The sequence below is a fragment of the Cricetulus griseus genome, chromosome 6 (genome assembly GCF_003668045.3).
Source record: "Cricetulus griseus strain 17A/GY chromosome 6, alternate assembly CriGri-PICRH-1.0, whole genome shotgun sequence".
NCBI classification, from domain to species: domain Eukaryota; kingdom Metazoa; phylum Chordata; class Mammalia; order Rodentia; family Cricetidae; genus Cricetulus; species Cricetulus griseus.
Window position 1 is genome coordinate 74,680,320 of NC_048599.1, and position 15,713 is coordinate 74,696,032.

Consider the following 15,713-nt stretch of genomic DNA (forward strand, 5'->3'; position numbering starts at 1 on the left):
CAGGGCACCATTCAGAAACCACATGGAAGGCAAATTCTTTGAGACCAGGGTGGTATCTACATAAGCATCATTTCAGATAAACCTTTTCTATTTTGTTCACAGTAGATTGCTCCACGTGCTCTTGTTCTGCTTATTCTATTTCAGTGGCCTTGCGAGAGGCATGAATAAGAATCCTTTATTCCCACAGAGAACATTTTCTCTAAAAACAAAACCTCACCCTGGATTGGCTCCAGAAGAGTAGAAAGCATTCACTCCTCTGAGAAGTGAGCTGTGATCAACTGAAGAAGTTCTCAATGCATTCCCTATGGAAGGCTGCAGTAGAACTCATCACCACCTTCGTAGAGTTGAAGACACAGTATGTTCCCTGCTGCATTCAGATTCAAGGGCCACTTAGTACAGAAGGCTCACAGTAGATGTGAAAGCTGAGAGCATGCAGGGAAATCACTGGCAGCAGGTTGGGTCATGGACAGAGACACATGGATACAGTGAGAGCATTCCAAGCTCATTGAGTCACCAGGAGATCGATTTACCAGCCCAGAAGGTCACTGAAGATTCAGCCCAGAGAAAAGAGTGTCTGGGAGTCTGAAGACCCAGCTAGGGCAAACACAGGTAAGGATTTGAGAACATTTAAGGAAAGAACCTGATTGATCTTGCTGAATAGTATCCTCCTCATTTACAAGGTACCAGCATCAAACTTTGTAGGATCTTAAAGATTCAATCTTGGATGGATTTGATGAGAGAGGGCATACATCTATTTACATTTAACATGATGGTTTGACTATCTTCATATCCTCTCCATTCAAGATATGAATTTCCTCCCTTTAAACTACTCACATTCAAGTCTCTTCTCCTTTTCACAGGGGAAGGAATGGAACTCAGCTATCTGACCTAGAGTAGGCCGACCTAGAAAGGCTGTGCTCTTCTTTCAGATATATTTCCCCTGGAAACATGGGGTAGGGACGATGGAATTCATGATACATTGTCTTTTTTGATGCCATTTCTCTAAGGAACTTGGAGCTTGAGTGACAAAAGCGTGGTTTTTGCTGGCTAAAAGTTTAAGATGCAAAAAAAAAAAAATAATAACAAAAGGATTCCTTAAGCTCTGCTTTTTTTTTTTTTTTTCCAGAGGATTGGGGCATAAGAATTAGAAGAGGGCCATTCTGTAAACCTGTCAAGAGCCGATGGCTAAGAAGGTCACAGGTCCTATGAAACACATACTTCCGATGTTTTACTAAGTGGACATATCCTCAAATTGTCTTCTAAATGTTTTTGTGTTTATACCCATCCCCTAATGCTGCTTTAGCCACAAAGACGCTGCTCCCTCTCCCAGTGGACAATAGTCAATGCAGAGACTCATCTGGTTAATAATAACTGTTGAGTGCTCAGCTCTGAATGGAACTTCCATATCATCCCCTCCAGGGCCCAGAGAATGTTGCAGAACTTGCCATGAAAAATTTGTAACAGCCAGAGGATGGGGAGGACTGCTATAAAGTGGTCTTCTGGATGTGGTGTGACCATCGTACATCATAAGCTTACAGCAGTGTGGCTACCTCCATGAGATGTGCATAAAAAATCAAAGATGAGAAAGTAAGGATGGGACTGGTTGGGAAAATGAGAGTCATCTGGAGTGAGAAAGACAAGAGAGGATAGCGTGTGTGTGTGTTGGGGGAGTGAATATGGTCACACTGTATGATATGCATGCATACATTGCTAAATTCTCAATTAAAAAATAAGAGTGTTTGGAGTACAAGGAGGGATTTCCCAGTTAGAGCTGTTTGCATACATGGTGGCCCAGACCGACTGAGATCTGCATAGAGACAAGGGTGCAATAACTGTTTTGGAAACTGTGGTAGGAAGGAGGTAGTGAGTCAGTGCTTACTGCCCCCAGAAAAAGATATTGCTCACAGGGAGGCTTTGGACCAAGTCGGTACATGCATGCGGGGTGGGGCTGGAAAGATAGATTGGCCTATGGGAACTTAGAAGAAGAAAGCGGGGGAGAAAGATGTTAGTGGAGGGAAGGTGGGGAAACACATTGGAGAAACAGTACCGAAAGTGGGTTTCTTGAGGCAGGAAGAGCTGTTGAAATAGAAGAACTCCTCTGTTGCATTTAGAGCAAAGGGACATTTGTGAGCTGTGTGGGAAGCCCATGTGTGTTCATCCCCTATTGTCATGCTTCCAACTTTCATTTCTTTTTTTTTTCCTCTCCAATACATGTGAAATGATTGTGGCTTAGAATGATACTGTTTTGGTAACCTTAGGGCTATACTTAATGTCTGAGTTTAGGGCTTAACCAAACATAGCTTACCTGGAAACTGTTCTTTATTTATCAGCATTCAGAATAGAAGCTGAGTCACAGCAGTGACACTGACACATCTGGTTTCTGTCTCATACTTCCTTATTTCCTGGCTGTTGGTGATCTTCACTTTTGCTTGTTGGGAACTTGAAATACACCGTCTCAATAACCATTCACCCTGCTTACGAATGATGCCCTCAGACAGGGCCTTCACTGCTTCTCCTCCCAGACAGCAATGGCTTTGTTTTAATGACTGTTTTTCAACATTGAACTATATAGCATTTACTCAATTAACTGTCAGCAAAATAATGTCACCTGCTTAATTTCAAACACTGGCAAGTAACTTGGATTTTCATCTGTCTGTAAACTGGATTTCATTTGTGTTTAAAAGGAAGCCAGGGAAAGAACCCATATGTTTTTTGGGAAAGGCCTTTATTCCTTATTTTTCTAGCTTAGTAATCAATTATAATCTATTCACTCCATCTCCATGTCCCATACCCTGTTCACAGGTGAGGGTGGGGAGTACCACCATCTTAGAGGTGAAGCTGGAAAAACGTGGTGAGATGGATTCATACTGTACAAGATGTGAGGAATATCCTTTTTATCACAAGAAAGACTATGAGAATCCACCAATGGAGGAGTGGCTATTCACAAAGGTAAGTTAAGATGATCCTTTGATAGAAGAAAAAAAAACAGAGCTTTTTTTATTATGCTTAGTTTTTATCTTATCCTTTTGTATTATCTATATGTATAGTATATTAGTATATTGATAAATGTATATTTACTCTTTCTGTCTGTCTGTCTGTCTCTCTCTCTCTCTCTCTCTCTCTCTCTCTCTCTCTCTCTCTCTCTCTCTCTCTCTCTCTCTCTCCCTCCCTATACTGAGTAGCTTTCCCAGAAGCATAAACTCTTGTGAGATTCTTATTCAGGTCCAAATGTGCACTAGGAACTGTATTTATCTATTCATCTGGTATCATCAAAGATACTTTCTTCAGTGTAGTTATACATAAACTTCTGATGTGGAAGACAAATGAAGAATGCTGAGTGCAGAGCTAGGGATGGGCCTGCCCTCTGTGTTTAATTTAGTTTGTTCTCTGTTGTTTGGAAACCACTGTGGTAGCTTCCCAAGGATGCATCTTTGGAGAATAACTGGTTCAGTGTTTGAAATCAGAAAATGATACATGACCTGGTTTGGCTGGGCTTTTAATCCCAGCATTTTGGAGGCAGAGGCAGGTGGATCTCTGAGTTCAAGCCCATCTTGATCTACAGAGTGAATTCCAGGGCAGCCAGGGCTATACAGAGAAACTCTGTCTCAAAAAACAACAAAACAAAACAAAACAAAAACGAAACAAAACAAAACAAAACAACAGCATAAGATATGGCCTGACTCTGGGAATAGATTTCCCAGACATCTCACCAGCTAGACCCATCCCAGCTTCTTACGTGTGCCATGTGCTTAACAAACTCTCACTGCCTAGGCTAAGAGAAGGGGCCTCAGCTGCTCAGGCATGACATGGGATAGATAACTCATTTCCTTCCATGCCATCTTCCCTGGGCCTTTTCTTGCCTTCTACTGTTTTGTTTTTTGTTTTTTGTTTTTTTGTTGTTTTTGTTTTTCAGCACAGTTGACTCTACCATAGTAAGTCATCAGTATTCAAGACTATATGGTATGGATTATAGACTGTTGCCAGACTCCTGAAGCAAGCACTTCTCTGATCTTATTTCAGATGTGCTCTTGGCTCCCTCTGCAGAAGGAGTTCTACTCAAACTAAACACAGTCTCGTAGCCTGGGAGTACCTTCCCATTAGTCAATGCAATTATGTTTTCATCTGGATCAGAGATAGCCTATTTCTCAAGGAAACTTCATAGTGTCATTTATAGGGTACAATATTGTCTTCATAACCTTTGTGGGACAAATTGCCTTATGGAATTAGGAGGAAATGCAGGGTGTGGCAACTGGTAACATTACTCAGAACCTCCTCCAGTTACTGTCCACAGAGTAGCTGTGATGAGGTAGTCAGTGAGCCTCCTCTGTTTCCAGCTCTAGATCTCAAGACACCACACTTGAAAAGGCCCCAGCCAATGACTAGGTAAGGGCATGGAACAAAGACCTGGTTGCTTATGTCTGTTGAAGACTTAGTTCCAATATTGGACTAACAGACTGTATCATTATTGCACCACTCCTCCACACCCAATCCTGCATGTAGTTTTTCACAGTTGTTTCTTTACTCCAATATTTTTTTGTACTCCGAATTGTGTTTTATCATCTGCTTCCCAGAAATCAAGAGGTTGGTTATAAAGGGGAAGGAGATGGGAACCAAATATAGGATTCAGTGGGTTTTCATTTTGTTTTTGAATTAGATTTCTTAAGTTTATTCTCCTAGCTGGTGGTTATGAATAGGCTATGGGGTATCTGAGGGTTACTGTTAGGATATACATGTGTACACACACACACACACACACACACACACACACACACACATATCCACAATATTGCATACATAACATGTCTAAACACACTGAATAATTTATGTACCATTAAAAATTATATGAAACACAATTCACATAGTTTTTTAGGAGGTGCATCTTTAAACAGTAGACACTGGTATAATACACACACACACACACACACACACACACACATATCCACAATATTGCATACATAACATGTCTAAACACACTGAATAATTTATGTACCATTAAAAATTATATGAAACACAATTCACATAGTTTTTTAGGAGGTGCATCTTTAAACAGTAGACACTGGTATAATACACACACACACACACACACACACACACACACACACACACACACACTCACACTCACACAAAACTCTCAGTTTTTGAAAACTGTAAATCACTGATTTAGATGATGCTACCTTCTTGTCTTCATACAGTAACTGGGGATTCCCCCCCCAAAAAAAACACAAAATAAATAAGGAAGTAAATAAATAACAACTTTGTGAAAGACTGCCTGATTCCCACACTACATAGCTCTCATTTGACCATTTCAAAGCTGGGAGGTACTAGAATGACCAGCTATAGAATACAATGAGATGTCTCATGACTTTTTAATACAATTTCAAATCTAAAATGTTGCATATTAACTGGGAATATGCAATCTTGACCCTTTTGTGCAGAAGGAGAATTAGGTAATAGATGTTTAGCTTGTACCAAATAGCCTCTTTGTTTGGGAGGAAGTGCATAGTTTAAACATACAATAGCTCTCTTTTGAAAGCAGGTACCCTGTAGGTTTGGGTTGCTACTATATAGATCTCATACATGGAAGAGATCAGTGGCCTTGTCTAACAGAGGAAGACAGTGAGACTCATTCTGGAAAAGCCTAAAAACTTGTTGAAGCCATGTAACAAATATACATGACACATTTCATTATGGTTTGATGAGGTCAAAAGTTGCTAGGTGTTTCTGCTGCTGTGATAAAATGACCAAAAGCAAGTAAGAAGAAAGGATTTTTTTTTTTTTGACTTACACTTCTAGGTAAACAGTCCATCACTAAGGTACATCAGGGCAGAAAATCGAGCAGGACCCTGGAGATAGGAATTGATGCAGAGACCACAGAGAAATGCTGCTTACTGGCTTGCTCCCCTTGGGTTGCTCAGCCTGTTTCATTATTTGCCCAAAACCATTTGCCCAGGGGTTATACTGCCACCAGTGGGCTGGGCCCACCCACATCAATCATTAGTCAGTAACCCCCCCCCAGACTTGTCTGCAGGCCAATCTGAGGGAAGAATTGTCACTACAGAGCTTCTCTCTCCCCAGATGATGCTAGCTTGTGTCAAGTTGACAAACACGAGCCAGCACACTAGGTTTATGTTTCAGGATATGCTAGACTGTGTTGCTATGAGAAATATCACAGATGTTGTGGGTTAAGGTAAAGGAATTTTATTACTGTGTCACCCAGATCTCTAGGACACCTGTAGTCCACTTGGTGCACCATCAGTCCAAGCTGCTTTGATTTCATGACATTTCTATGTCAAGAAATGACTATGTCATTGTCAGAGCTTGTGTGTGGGACTACAAAAGGATCCCTCACTAGTAGCTAAATGCCAAGGAGACATACAGGTCACAGTCACAGGATGCTGTAAGAGCTGAGGAGACTGGGATAAAGTGAGCATTAAACATCTACATCTTGCCAGCCTCCCAGAATGCCACAAAATCCCATTTTGATGATGATGCTGGTTTATTAAGTCAGTTTTGATCAGCAGCATCTAAACTATGAATCAGTTCATTGTTATCAGTCACTAAAACATGGAAGGGAACAAACATGGGGGAAATATAAGATCCTGTACCAGTGAGGTTTCTATTGTTATGATAAATACCATGACCAAAAGCAACCTGGGGAGGAAAGGGTTTATTTCAGCTTACAGTTATAGTCCTTAATGAAGGGAAATTAAGGCAGGAACCTGGAGACAGAAATTGAAGAAGCAGCCATAAAAGAACACTGCTTATTGGTTTGCTCCTCATGGCTTGCTCATCAGCTTGCTTTCTTGTACAACGCAGGACAATCAGCCCAGTGGTGCCACCACCCACAGTGGGCTGGGCCTCCAAAATTAATCTTAACCAAGAAAATTCCCCACAAACTTGCCTACAGGCCCATCTAATGAAGACATTTTCACAACTGAGTTCCCTCTTCCCCGATGAGCCTAGCTTGTGTCAAGTTGACAAAAAAAACTAAGCAGCACAGATCCCTTTTAAAATAAATAGCCCAGTGACTTGATCAGGCAGGACAGAGTTTTTTACATGGAATGCCTGGAAGACCCGGCAGTATACATGTGTAATGGCTGAGGGCTGTACACTTGAAGGGGAGGGGGAGTGCTAAAGAAGGTAAGGCTGCCCTTGGCCATGGTCTTTGAATTTACCACCCAGTCTCATGGTCTTCATGAGTCAGGCCCTTTTCGGATGTCTGTGGTGTCATTTAAATGATGCCAAGCTTTATCAGAACTTGGATCTTCTGTTTGTCTGCCTTCCCTCCCCAGCTGTCTCACATTACATTGAAAATAAGTTGCAAGCCTCAACTCTTGGGTTTCCTGTCACATTTTCATATCTGCAATGTTGGTGGGGGTGGGGGCAGGACTGTGATGACATGATGAACATGACAGAAGAAGAAGTCAGGTCTAGTTTCAGCTGATTTATCAACTCCTTGACATTTCTCAGGCCGCTGATTTTGCTGTCTCCATGTACCCAGGAGAGGTCACCCACCCAGCCTGGGGTTTCTGTTAGTCTTTCAGGGCTGGGTGTTTATTCAAGTCCTTAAGCCATCTGGAACTGTGGGCTGGACTTGGACATCCTCTTCCTTGGAGCTCTTCCCCCTTTTCCCTTCCAAGATGGACAGGTAAGTGAGGAACCATTTTCACTCCTAGTGGAGCTGAGACATTTACTCTCTGATGAAAACAAGGTGTCAGTAGGGAATCAGATGAGAACCAGGACGAGGTCTAAGAGTTTTGTTAATTTATTCTAGTGAAGTTTTTCTTCCAAATGTTCTAATGGGGATAGAGCTTATTAGTCTAGGACAAGACATTGGAGACTGGATTCACAACCTGGCTCTACCACTTACCATTTTATGAGATGAAGTTCCTTAATCATTTTGATACCCAAATCTTTTCTTTTGAACTTCAAAATATGCACAGTTCCATCTACTTCAGTAAATTTGATGCTTGATGCTTTTAGTGGAAGATTCAGTAAACATTATTACTGTTTCGATCTGATGGGATTCTGGGAGAGAGACACCTGGTTAAGTTCACACCCGTGATTATCATTTTTACTGAGAGAACCATGCCATGGAACTCAAGATGCTCCTACTGACATGTGTGACTATCTCCATATCCACAAGTAGAACTAATGTGATCAGGCCTCCCTGCCTTTCTAGATTCTGGTATGTATCAAAGTATGTAAGCGATGTCTTGAAAAATAAATTTATACTATGAAGATATGACATACTATCCATTCTCTTCATATATTTGGGCTACTATAATGTAACATCACAGACTAGACAGTTTTGAATAACAGAAACTTAGTTCTCTCAGTCATGGGGGTTGGAAAGTTCAAGACCAAGGTATCAACTGCTTCAATGTCTGGTGACAGCCCACTTTCTCATAGATGGTAGCTTCTCACTCTACCCTCACATGGTAGAAACAGCAAGGGAGTTCTCTGTTGCTGCTTTTATAAGGACACTGCTGTAATTTATTTTCTACTGCTGTGACAAACACCCTGACCAAAACCAGTGTAGGAGAGGGAAAGGTTTATTTAGCTTGCAATTCCAGGCCCATTGTCCTGGCTAGCTTTCTGTCAACTCGACACATGTTGAAGTCATCTGAGAGGAAGGAACCTCAATTAAGAAAATAGTCCCCAAAAGATGTGGCTGTAAAATTGAGAGCATGGGAAGAGGGGGGAGGGAGCTACGAGAATGAAAAGGGAAGAAGAGGAAGGATGCAGAGGTCATGAGGGAGCAGAAAGGTTGAGTCAGGGGAATAATAGAAGAAAGGGTATGTGATAGGTAGGGTTTTAATTGGGCGGTGGTAGGGGAGGAAGGGAGGGAAAGGGGAACTGGGATTGTCATGTAATTCAATCTTGTTTCTAATTCAAATAAAAAATGATTTAAAAAAAGATGTGGCTGTTGGGTAGTGGTGGCACACACCTTTAGTACCAGCACTCAGGAGGCAGAGGCAGGCAGATCTCTGTGAGTTCAAGACCAGCCTGGTCTACAGAGTGAGTTCCAGGACAGCCAGGGCTATGCAGAGGAACTTTGTCTCAAAAAACAAACAAAATAAAACAAACAAATAAAGATGGGGCTTTAGGCAAGCCTATAGGGCATTTTCTTAATTTCTGTTTGACAGGGGAGAGCCCAGCTTATTGTGGGTTGTGCCATCCCTGGTAGTCCTGGGTTCTATAAGAAAGCTGGCTGAACAATCCAGGGGGAGCAATCCAGTAAGCAGCACCCCTCTAAGCCCTCTGCATCAGCTCCTGCCTCTAGGTTCTTGCTCTGCCTGAGTTCCTCATTGCTTTTGATGATGAACTGTTGTATGGAACTGTGAATGAAATAAGTCCTTTCCTACCAAGTTACTTTGGTCATGGTGTTTCATCAAAGCAATCTTAACCATAACTAAGACATCCATCTTTAAGGGGAAGTCGACACAAGAACTCAAGTGGCTAGTCATGTCACAGCTATAGTCAAGAGCAGAAAGAAACAAATGCACTCATGCTGACTGCTTACTTGTTTGGTTATGCTTCGTCTATCTGTACAGGAAATGGTGCCAGGCACAATGGATGGAACTCTTCCAAATCAGTTAACTATCAAGATAATCCTCCACAGGCATGTTCACAAGCCAATTTGATCTAGGCAGTACCTCAGTTGAGACTCTCTTCCCACATTATTCCAGGCTGTGGCAAGTTGACAGTTAAAACCAACCAGCACGTTCACTAATTCCATCCACCAAGACAAGCCCTCAAGGCTTAATCACCTTCCCAAAAGTCATCACTTCCTAATGCTATAGGTTATATGCCACTTCCTAATATTTTAGATTATAAAATATGAATCTGGTGAGGATTCAAGCATAGCATTTTAAGAAGTAGCAGCAACAGTGACAGTAGGGGCAGTAGTGTCATACTCTGTCCTTTAGCATTTAGGTTTCTGCTATCTCTGTGTGACTGGCATAAGAGGTCATGTTGTGTTGTATGCAGCTAGCTCTTACAGTACTTTGACAAACTTACTCCCATTGAGAATGTTGCTTTTATGTAGAATACCTCTTAGAGTCTGGGGCTCCTCTCTCAGGGATTGTGAGTCTCTGAAAGGCTGAACAGAGTCTAGTTCATAGCTGGGAAACCTTGGAATGAGCAGATCCTGGAGTCACAGGGACTTGAGGCAGTGAAGTAGCATTTGATCCTTCTTATTGGGTGTGCCTCTGAGGTTGGTACTGCCTGGATACTTCTAGTTAGTAAATAGTTTGCATTCGTGGAAAAGAGAAGGAAAAAAAAAATCATCAATGACTTCATCAAACCCACTATGCCACAGTTCCTATTTCAGAAAGAAAACTCTATTTCCCCTTAGGTAAAAATGTCTGGGGAGGAAGAGAGTCCATCTGTCTAGAGCAGGCAACTATTGAATTACATAGTGAAATATGTTGGCTCATTTTAGATGATGTCCGTTATTGTTGAATTGCTGTGAAGAGACCAAAGCAACTCTTATAAAAGAACAGATTTTTAATTTGGAGGTTGCTTACAGTTTTAGAAGGTTGGTCCATGATCATCATGGCAGGAAGTAGGCCAGCATGACACTAGAGCAGTAGCTAAAAGCTTTACATACTGATCCACAGTCAGCAAGCTGAGAGAAAGCGAGACAGAAAAGAGACAGAGGACAGAGAGACAGAGAGACAGAGACAAAGACAGAGAGAGAAGGGACTGGGTCTGGCATGGGTTTCTGAAACCTTACAGCCATCCCCAGTGACACTCTCCAACAAGCCCATACCTACTCCAACAAGGCCACACCTAATAATTCTTTCCAGATTATTCCACTAACTAGGGGTCAAGCATTCAAACATATAAGTCTATGGGAGGGGCATTGTCATTCAAACCACCACACATGGGTTCTTTGATTCTAAGTAAAGCTTTGGTGAATTTTTATAAATAAATAAAAATTACACACACCATACAGTAGCTCATATAGTCAAGTAAGAACCTGAAGACCCTTGTTTTGCATTGCACATGAATTAGGAGACCTTGGTAGGTGAACCCATTAGCCAGACTCCATGGGTCAAGCCACTCAGGATTGCATTAGTTGATGTGATGCCAAAGATCTGAGCAGCTGAAGGTAACATGCTTACTTGGTAGCCCATGAATGGCAAGGAGAAGAGTAGCCACTAATGAACTATAAAGACTGTGCCAGCTGAAGAGCAGCAGGCTGCTGAACAGGCCTTGGTAATAGACATCTGCCCCAGTTGCCGTGTATGGCATCTGTCTTACTGTTACAGTTTCTTCTCTGTGGCTGCTAGGGCCCACATCGACCCAAATGGACTCAACATGCCTCTGTTTGTAGAGCATGCGTGTGACAACATGAATCCATGTAAAGGGAGCTCTGCAGTCTTCTCACTCAACATCCATGTCTGTGGCTGTTCTGATGAAAGGCTGGCAGTCATCCCAGAGACCTCTCTGTTAGCTCCCCTCTTCCCTTTGAAAGGTGCATTCTTAGATTCAGAGGTGTCGGGCTTCTCAAGGTCCTTGAATACCCAGTCGGGCATTTGCTTAGACTGTAAACTAAAAATAAGTATTGCCAGGACTGTTCCTGTTGGCAGTGATGGTTGAACCATCACCTCACCACAAAGACACTTGTCATTTGGGGGTTTAAAAAAGGGAAACACTTAAGTGCTAGTTTATCAGACTAAAAGAGTTACAACAACAACCCCATGGACAGCACCCAGTCCACCCACAGCCTTCTGGTCAGAGATGACAGTCTCAAGTTGAGCTTGTGACCCACACAAGGCATGGAGGCCGTGATGATGTGAGGCCACAGCAGCTGCCTTTGAAAAGTTCCCAGGGAAACTTTAGAAGAAAGCAACAATGCTATTTAAAAGGCATCAGAAACAAAGTCAAAAATCTAGATGATCAGAGAGAGAGCCTGCAGTTCTGTGCATTATTAATATTTTGGGGTGTTTCTCATCCTGACTTTTTTGATCAGTAGGAAGACCTTAAGGTTCAGTGGCATTGTGCTGTAGATCAGAGCTTTGCCTCGACTATCTCCTGTCTCTCAATTGAGAATGATGCTGGCCCGAAGCAAGAGTTTAATGAGTACTAGTGTGAGGAATATTTTAATGCATGTCATTCATAAGCTTCCTTGACTCCTCTCCTTAACTTTCTAACATAAGACTTTAACATTGTTAAACATGTTTTAACATGTCTTAACTAGTTTTACTTTAATGACTTATGATATTCCATAAAATATTTAATCAGGACCCTGGCATTAGACAAGAAATTCTGTGATGGATAACCCAGGCTACCATTTTTCAAAGAAGAGTCCAGCCTTGAACCCTGTTGGGCCTAAAGCCTTGGGGCTGATACATGTGAAAAGGCAGATTTAATGAGATCAAGTCTAATAATCAAGTTCCTGATCATTTATGCAGTGACCAATTTATCATTATTTTCTTCTCATATCTTTGGAAGCTATTCTCCACTGGGTTATCAAAGAGATTTGAAAATTTAAATAAACACCAACTACTTTTAAATACTTGTTGCTAAGTTATAGAAAAAAACTTCAGGGGCCAAGAAACCACACAGACCTGGCTTCTACTTTTAACAACACATATTAAGCTTTTAAGATTTAAAAAAAAAATGAGAAATGTGTTTTGTACGGTTATTGTAACATTTATTTCCATTTGGCACTTAGTCTGTTTGTGTGACAATAATAGTAATAACATTTATTTTCAAGGCAGAAAAGAGGGTTTGTAAGCTCACGTTATTATTTTTCCTCTGAAAACTTCCTTTCTAGAAGTTTTTGAGATCCACACATTGATATGAGACCTCTTTCCTATCCCATTTACCTAGTCAGAAGTCATGCATTTTTAGAGTATTGACTGGAGCAAGAGCAGTGAAGACTACAACAAGGGCTAACCTGGAGTCACTGTGTGCATAATGTGTGCCAGGTACTTGCCTAAGACTCTGAAAGGGTGAACTGCTATATCTAATTTTAACAGAGGGAGATGTCTTCTGGAGATCTAGTGGGCCACTTGAAGAGGTTGACAAAGGCAGGAATAGTCACTGAGATGATTGTGTATGGAAGGGGGTGACCTGTTCTTCTGTTTCATGGAATCAGTGACATGGAGCATGGCATCAGTTCCATCCAGAAGACTTTTGACTAACACAGAAATAAGATGAAAGTCATGTCTTAACATAACATATACCTTCCAAATGGAGGTGGATGGTGGCAGGAGGTAGAATGCATACAGGAGGGCACCATCAATGTAGCCAGGACAATAGACGACTCCTGTCTAGACTTAGGAGCTTCAGATGGAAAGGGACAGAAGTAAATGTCTCATGATGTATTTCAGAGGTAGAATTCACAAGACTTTTAGCAAATTGCAAAAAAAGATTATGGGATAATTAAAATAATGGTTAAATCTTAGGTTATTAATCAGGATACTTAGGGAAAACATGGCCTCACACAGTTGAAGATGATAGAGTCTTGGGAACTAGCTGGCTCATGGGTGAGGAAATGGAAGATTCTATTCTTATTTTGCCATTTGAAGAACTGATGCTCTGGCCCAGAATAAAGAAGACAAAACTAGAAGCATTGACCTTTCTTTATCCAACGTTGTTAGGCAGGAAGAGAGCAAATGTTGGAGTAAGAGCAGGCTAGGGCTTGACTGTTTTCAAGTCATGTGACTTAAAAAGCTGTTTAGTCATTTTCCACTGATACTTCATTTTCCTACTCTCTAAAGGAGAGTTCATATTGCTTGTTCTGCACGATTTTCTACACAATGTATGACTAGCCCTTCATACATCAGGCACAGAGTAATTCCTTTACCTAAGAATTACTTGTGATCCTTTGAATGGTCCTCTCGAGTTAGAGCTGGTGACGCTCTAACCCTTGCTTGTGAGGGTCTTCTGCATCCTTTTCCTAGGTGACAGGGTCTGCCATGGATAGAGAACTAGCAGAAGGCAGCAGTGCTCCCACTATATGTGCCACCTATTACCTGAGTTGCTGGGGGGGAGGGTTCTATTCTTTACTCGAAGACATTGTTTCTTCCTGAAATCCTCAGGACCCTGTAGATCATAAAATGTTTAGGGCATGTTTGTCAATGACGGACAGTTACAGTGTGATGACTGAGAGCACTGATTCTCCATGGCTACCTGTGGTGGACTCTCATCTCTGTCCTTTATAAGCTGCATAACCTTAGAGAAGCAACTCACTGGGCTGTGATCAAGTCCCTACAACCCTGAGACTGAGACCTTGGAATTTCATACATCATAGGATTTTCTGTGTTAATGGAACACTCACGAACTCACAAACTCACAACACACAAACTCACACATAATACACATAAACACACAAACACATGCACACACAAACTCACAACACACACACACATACATACACACACACACACACACACACACACACACACACACACACACACCACTACACCACACCTGGGAACTAGTATCCACTATATAAACATGTGTCCAATAAAACAAAAATATCTAAAGTATTAGAAAGAGATGGCTTTGAGGTTAGCAAAGGGCTACGGAGGAGAGAGGGCAGAGTCTGGAGTTGTGGTGGAGTGGAAGCAGACACAAGACAATGGTCAGTCATGAAAGGAGCCGAGGACAGCTTTGCAGGTTCTCTCTTGTGTCTTGTACAGTTCCCAGGGAACAAAAATTCCAGGGACAAACATTGAAGCCAGGTTGATTTTTTCCTCTTAGAAGCAGCTTTTAGTTCAGCATAGACTCAGGAAACACACTTTTGTTTTGTTTTTGTTTTTGTTTTTGTTTTTTTCATATGTTACAACGTGTGTCTGTGCTGGAGCCAGATTCAACTGCAGAATAATCCTTCCCGCTGAGGATCACGAAGACTTGGAGAAGGTGTCTCCTACCTACCTGCTTTGGCCTGAGTGTGGGTGTTCTCAATCAACATAGCCAAAACAAGAAAGAAAAGGGGGTAGGGAGAGTGTCAGAGGAGGGCTGACTTTTGATGGAGAAGTCAGGGAAAGCCTTAGTGGACAACAAAGCCACAGAGTTATGAAAAGACCATTTTTACACTTCCCCTGTTGCATGAAGAATACATCAAAGGAAGCCAAGCTTGGGAGCCAGGGGACCAGTTTACAGGCTATCACAGTGGTTTTCTTGGCACTGGCAACAATGGTGCCATTTCCTTAGATGAGGCAGTCTTTGGTGGCAATGGTGGGGCAGATCATGTTGGTTGCCATACTCATTTTCACAGACAAAGGGACACCTTCACGGCGGGGTGCGGGGTGGTGGCACAGACGTCAGCCAGCTCTATTTTCACTATCTCGCTAGGCCACTGCTATAGCAGCTCCAGGCTACTCTTCCATTTTCAGATTTCAATGAAACATTGCCACAAGGTGGCTCCCTGAGAGGTGGCACAGGGTTGGTTATACATATAGGAAGTATAAAGTTAATTCCCAGTATGAGTCCTGAACAAGGAAAACAAGAGCTGAAGGAGAGCCAGACATGTAAGTTCTTTACTTCCCCTCTCCCAAGGACCATTGAAGGTCTAATGTCTCAAAAAACAAAAAACAAACAAACAACCCCCCCAAAAACAAACAAACAAACAAAACCTCCAAACTTTTTGATGACCTTCTGAGTCTCTTAGTAGCTGGAAGGTGGTGTAGGTGACGATGGTGAAGGGTCAGCTGGATGGTGACGTAGCTTAATGCCTTCTCCCTCACTTC

At 41.9% G+C, this 15,713-nt stretch overlaps 1 long non-coding RNA gene across 4 annotated transcripts in view; it reads left to right on the plus strand.

Moving 5' to 3' along the window:
* The first annotated feature begins 341 nt into the window (after positions 1-341).
* The window catches only part of LOC103159729, a 49,138-nt gene continuing 33,766 nt past the window's right edge, over positions 342-15,713 (plus strand). Inside the window, exons 1-3 of one of the 4 annotated variants that reach the window (XR_004770532.1) lie at positions 342-609; positions 1,420-1,587; positions 2,803-2,949. This is a non-coding gene — a long non-coding RNA (uncharacterized LOC103159729). Of the gene's footprint in view, positions 610-1,419; positions 1,588-1,621; positions 2,149-2,802; positions 2,950-15,713 lie in introns of those variants that run through there. The other 3 variants (XR_004770529.1, XR_004770530.1, XR_004770531.1) reach the window with 3 other exon arrangements.